Here is a 6722-nt window from a genome sequence, read left to right as displayed (position 1 = left end):
GAGCGGAGTGCTTCCCACAGCAAACCCTGCAAGAGATGAGCGGAGTGCTTCCCACAGCAAACCCTGCAAGAGATGAGCGGAGTGCTTCCCACAGCCCTGGTATTCCACTGTCAGTTCCACCCAGTGAGCCTAGAGAACGCTAGGAAACCCTAATGTCGTGAATGAAAGAAACATTCAATCCAACACCCCCACCCCCGTTTTGCAAAAGGGGGATCCCAAATGCAGAAGGGATTTGCCAATTCCCAGCTAGAGTTAGTAGCGTTCAAAGTGGCTTCTAATTTAGCTTCTGCCATACCATGATCTCAAGGATACAGAGGACAACGAAGGCTTGTAGCCAGCAAGTGACAGAGTGTTACCTTTAAGTCTGGGTGTTTCTCATTTGCCCAAAATGCAGACTTAATGTCTGTACAATTTTTAAAGTAAGTGTTGGTGCAATATGATAGCAGTGGCGGTTATCACCTAACGTCACTATCCTGCAACTGGTAAGTGCTAAACAATTTAGGCTCCTGCATCTGAAGCGACAATCAAGGTGATTCCCAGGAATTCTCAATGACATTGGTACCCATCTGGATTTGCTGAAAAGTTTAACGTGCTTTTTTATTATTCATGATTTTGCAGTTCTTCAAATTGCAAGGTGATGGAGAGAGCACGCAATTTTCAACCAGACTATGAAATCTGCCTTGAAAATTTGGACATTCATATAAATAGATGGCTTTTAATTTTTCTTGGAGACTGAAATGTAAAAAATGCATATACCATAAATTAAGCTATATATATGATAATATTTTCATTACCACAAAATCCTAAGGATCAGGAACTAGTATGTCGTGGACTCCATTCTTACCTGTGATTATTCGTACTTGGAGCTGTTTCCCTCGAAACCTAGGTCTTAAAGATTCAGTAATGAACATCAACTCATGAAAAGACTGCCATTCTAATGTCTGCAGGAACTGGTGGGGCTGGGGACCCAGCTCAGTGGGAGAGTACTCTGCTTATCAGGCCCGAGGTGCTGGATTCAGTGCTCAACGCCCCTCTTCCCCAAATAAGAATCATTAGAATGAGTAATCTTGGAGCACGTCAGCAGTCGTATGTTGTCAAACTGAATATTCCACACACACTCTTGCTTTGAACACCCATGAACCCTGTATCCAGAGATTTCAGTGGGTAAAGTGATGCATGGGCCCAGACAGGGTCACCTTAGTTAGCTTTTCTCGGGTACCCGTCTTGGACCACAGAATCATGCCTGTAAAATTCTTTTTTAAAATGGTGTGTGTGTGTGTGTGTGTGTGTGTGTGTGTGTGTGTGTGTGTGTGTGTGTGCACATGCACATGTCATAACATGTATTTGGTGGTGGTCAGAGAATGACTTTCAGGAGTCAGTTCTCTTCTACCATGTAGGCTCTGGGTAAAACTCAGGTCATCAGGCTCGGTGGCAAGTGCCTTTACTCACTGAGCCATCTCACCAACCCCCATGCCCACAGTTGTGAATCCAGATGTATGTTTGTGACAGTGCTAGAGAAACTTATTTTATTCAGAACTTTCTCCTGACAACAGAGAGAGAGAGAGAGAGAGAGAGAGAGAGAGAGAGAGAGAGATATTAAAGTTATACTTTAATTTCTAATTAAATTTAATTTCTAATTAGCCTATACAGTTTGCCCAGTCAACTTAAGAACAGTGTTACATGTTTTGTGTTCCATTACCACCCACTGTTTCTACTAATGTTAAGAAACCATTTGCAGTGTAGGGCTTTAAAAAGATTGTCTCTGTTCTAATACGGGCAATATGTTCTAATATATCCACTTCTGCCTACATTCTGAGTCTGATACACTGATATCAGCGTATAGCTGTCCCCACTCATCCTTGGGGGTTACATTTCAACACCCCCCCTAAAAGGCTTGACATTACATCTAGTACAAAATTGTATATATATTATATTGATTTCTATGCATATTTAGCTCTAGTAAAATATAATTTGTAAATTTGGCAGGGCAAGAGATTAGTAACTAATTAAAAAATGAAAAACTATGACAAAATGCTCTGATTATTGTTTTTTAAAATGTGTGCATGGTTTGTGCCTGCAGCTTGCCCTTCAATTTTTCAGACTAGACTTGACTGTGTATGCCTGAAACCATGGATATGCTGCCCTATGTAATTCTTCGCCATGCTATCTACTAGAGAAGGTCTGTCTCCCTGCAGCACCTCACACTTCCTCTGCAGTTTTCAGAACTGGGCATGCATGGCTCTGGTGAACTCTTGTCTTACTTTGCTGCCGGGCAGGTGAGTTAAAGCCCTAGAACCAGCAACATTTTCTTGCGAATGTTCAATGCCTTTCTCTTGAAAACGTCTTCTAGCTCTGCGTGTTGTGCTATTGTGCTCAGGGCTTATTCTCTGTCTTTCTTCTGAGCCTGCACTCAGCTGTGTGGGAACTGGGAGAGAGGTTTGGTCTACCTTGGATTTTTGCAACAGACGAGTCTAGTTATCTGAATATTACCCAAAGAAGGCTGTAGATTGCTTAGGAGACACTAACATGAATTATATTCTGGTAACATCATCAAGGGCTTCAACTTCTTGTTCCAAAGACTGAACAACTTTTTCCAGGGAAGAATTATGGATGTGGTTCAAGAAAGCAGGAGGCAGGTATGGCTAGCAGTAAAGGGTAAATGGGACAAACCTGTGTGAGCAGTCGCAAAAAACACTGTAAGGGTGAGTTATGCAAGGCTGAGCAGGGTCCTGGATATATTGATCATGGATAAATCCTCAACCACCCCTTGTAGAAGTAGTGGTCAAGATCACGGCTCCACTTAGTGTGTGATACAGATGGGTTTTTAATTCAGAAAGGTGACAATAGGGTCGTCAATAAATGGTGCTGAGAACTCAGAAATAACGTTTAAAGCCTATTGTTATAGAATATTAAAGATGTGTTACATCTGTTTATAGTGTGGAACATGTGCCTAACGATGCAAAGATGTATTGCCTTATTTTATGTTGCACTTGTTTCACTCTGTGAAGCTGTGTCACTTTGTCTAAAACACCTGATTTAGCTAATAAAGAGCTAAACAGCCAATAGCAAGGCAGGAGAACAGATAGGCAGGGTTGGCAGGCAGAGAGAATAAACGAGAGAGGAAATCTGGGGAAAAGGGTGAGGGAGATCAAGGACCGAGTAAAGAAGGGGCCAGGCACCCATCCACACAGCGAGGCATGAAATAAGAAGACGAAAAAAGAAAAGATACACATAAACAGAGAAAGGTAAAAGCCCAGAGGCAAAAGGTAGATGGGCTCATTTAAGCTAGGAAAAGCTGCTAGAAGCAAACCAAGTTAAAGCCGGTCATCCATGAGTAATAATAAGTCTCTGTGTGTATTTATTTGGGAACTCGGTGGTGGGTCCCCAAAATAGTAAAAGAGTAAAAATAAAAATAAACCAATAGCTTATTTCATACAAAAATTACTGACAAATGAAATTATAAATGTATTATATATACATACATACATGCACACACTCGTATTCATATGGTAATGGTAAAAATTGGAAACAAATTTAATGCTTGTCAATAAACAACTGATTAAATAATTCCTGTTACAATTGTAATAGAAGATTTATGAATTTATTGTTTTAACTGAGACAACTTCTGACTCAGCTCTTTTGAGGCTATCACTGTACTGCACTGATAAATCTTACACCACTGTGAACTCTGCAGATTTGCAAAAATAAGAAAAGATTTATTTTTTCTCAGTGTATGACTGCCCTGTGCACCACGTCTGAATCTGGGTTTTCTGGAAAAGCAGCTAGTGCTCTTAGCTCCCTGCAATATTCTTATACTATGCTGGATAGTATTATATAAAGTCTTCTGAGAAGAGGGACCCTCAATTAAGAAAACAGCTCCATAGGAAGGGGCTACAGACAAACCTGCACAGCATTTTCTTAATAAAGGATTGAGGGAGGAGGGCCCAGTGGGGGCGGGTACCGTCCCTGGGCTGGTGGTCCCAGGTTCTATAAGGAAGCAGGCTGAGCCAACCGTGGAGAACAAGCCAGTAAGCAGCACCCTCCAGGGCCTCCACATCAGCTCCTGCCTCCAAGTTTCTTCCCTGCTTGAGTGATGATGAACTGTGATTTGGAACTGTGCGTAAATCAATGCTTCCCTCCCTCAGCTGCTGTGGGCTATGGTGTTTCATCTCAGTAGTGACCCTCACTAGGACAGATATGACATTTAAGTCATCACTGCAGTCTTTTTGTTTTTGGGTTTTGATACAGTGTTTCCCAGTAGCTATGGAGCCAGTCCTGGAACTCGCTCTGTAGACCAGGCTGGCCTTGAACTCACAGAGATCAGCCTCCCTGAGTACTGGGATTAAAGGCAGATGTCACCACCGTAGTCTTATATTTAATGAACACACCACTTTTTATCCTTTTACTTTTGACCTATATTTATATAAAAACAATAAACTTAACAACAGATGATTCTGTATGCCTTAAAAATATAAAAGCAACAATGATTGAGAGGAAATACTGAATCACTTTTTTTTTCAAGACAGGGTTTCTCTAATCTAGCTGTCCTGGAACTAGCTTTTGTAGACCAGGCGCTGACCTTGAACTCACAGAGGTCCAAGCACCTCTTCCTCGCCTCTGGAGTGCTGAGATTAAAGGTGTGAACCACCAGGGGCCCAGCTCCTTGAATCACTTTATAGTGTATAAATCAGAAAATCTTAGTGCTTTTGGGCAGTTGTGAACCATGGCTACCTCTGGTTTTCAATCTTCTGTCGCCCTCTTCCTCCCCTCCCACAGGACAGTTTGTATTTTACTTAATGTTATTATCTCCCAGTTCCGTCTATGTTGCTGCAAAAGGCATAATTATCTCCTTTTTGTGGCTTCATCCCCTGTAGGGATTCAACAGGAAGCAACTATAGCCGTCTGGTCATAACCAGCATCTTTCCCATCAAGGGATTCTGGCTCTCATTTTAAACTTCATAGTTTAAAGTGAGCCCTAGCACAGTGAGCTGAACTTTTTGTGTTGTTGACTAACACCTGGACCATTTCTTTTTTCTATTTTTTTTAAAGAGTTTTTTTTTTTTTCAAACTTTATTACAGATGGTTGTAAGCCACCATGTGGTTGCTGGGAATTGAACTCATGACCTTTGGAAGAGCAGGCAATGCTCTTAACCACTGAGCCATCTCTCCAGCCCCACCTGGACCATTTCTTAAAAATCTCTTGACATGTTAATAATTTTCTGAGACAGCCTAGGTACAAGGGCTAGAGAGATAGCTCAGCAGTTAAGCCCTTCATTCCTGCAGAGGATCCAGGTCAGACCCCAACACCTACATGGCAGCTCACAACCGTCCATAGCTCCAGTTCTAGGGGATGTGAAGACCTTTTCCGGCCTCCAATGAAACTACATGCACGTGGTACATGCATGCAAGCCAACACCCTTATACATAAAATAAAAATAAATAACATAAAAAAGAAAAAGAACAAAAGAGAGCCCAGGTACGTTCTGGTTAATTACAGCGCACCCGGGTCTAACTTAGCATGGTAACCCTTCCTCTGACTCTGGGTTTCTGGAATTCTCTCATGTTTTGTTTTGAGGCAGGGTCTCATGTAGCCCAGGTTTTCCTCAAACTTGCTATCTAGCCAAGGATGACCTTGAATTTATATTTCTCTTGCCTCCACCTCCTGGGTGCTGAGATTACACGTATATATACCATGCCTAATTTCTGTGTGGTGTTGGAGATAAAGTCAAGACTTTGTGCACAATTGGCAAGCCCTGAAGGACATCCTTAGCCCAGATTCTCCTCTTTTGCTGTCATCCAAGGCAGACTTTCTGTCTCTAATAGTTTGCATTCTGGGCAATACTGGATTGCTTGATCTTTTCTTTAGTCTGTTGGTATTTTTTACCTTTGGCATCTGGTTCTTGTGTGCCTGAAAACTCTAAAATACTCCATTTATTGGAATTATTTGGCATTTGATTCCACCTCCTTTGAGATTGTGGGTTATATAAAACTTCTGTATTTATTTATTTATTTGTTTGTTGAGACAAGGTCTTGGTAACTAGCTCAGGCCAGCCTGGAACTTGCAATGTAACCCAGGTTGGCGTTGAATTTGTGATTCCCCTGCCTCAGCCTCCCTTGAAATTATAAGAGTGTGCCTGCCACTATTAATTTTTGGAGGAATCTCTGTACTGTTTTCTATAAAAACTATTTTAATATACATGGCCATCAACAATATGTAAGAATTTTTCTTTCTTCTTTGTCTTCTTTTTTCTTTTTGGGGTGTGTGTGTGTGTGTGTGTGTGTGTGTGTGTACACAAATGCCCTGGTGCATATGTGGAGGTCAGAAGACAACTGTGAGTTACGGTTCTCTCCTTCTACCGTGTGAGTTCTAAAGACTGAATTCAGCTCATCAGGCTTCGTAGCAAGTGTCTTGACCTTCAGACCCATCTCACTGCCCTCTACTATAATCTCTGAAGATCTTATTTTGTTTTGTTTTTCAAGATAGGGTCTCTCTGTGTAGCCCTGGCTGTCCTAGAACTTGTTCTGTAAACCAGGCTGGCCTTGAACTCAGATATCAGCTTGCCTCTGCCTCTCAAGTGCTGGGCCCATCACACCTGGCCTTTAAGATTTTTTAAAAAATTATTTTAGGCTGGCTTTGTGGGGGCCTAGCCAGTTTGGATGTTCACCTTCCTAGACCAGGATGGAGGGGGGAGGACTTCGGACTTTCCACAGGGCAGGGAACC

This window comes from Microtus ochrogaster, linkage group LG5, assembly GCF_000317375.1.
Source record: "Microtus ochrogaster isolate Prairie Vole_2 linkage group LG5, MicOch1.0, whole genome shotgun sequence".
NCBI lineage: Eukaryota > Metazoa > Chordata > Mammalia > Rodentia > Cricetidae > Microtus > Microtus ochrogaster.
Note: the sequence above shows the minus strand (reverse complement) of the source record.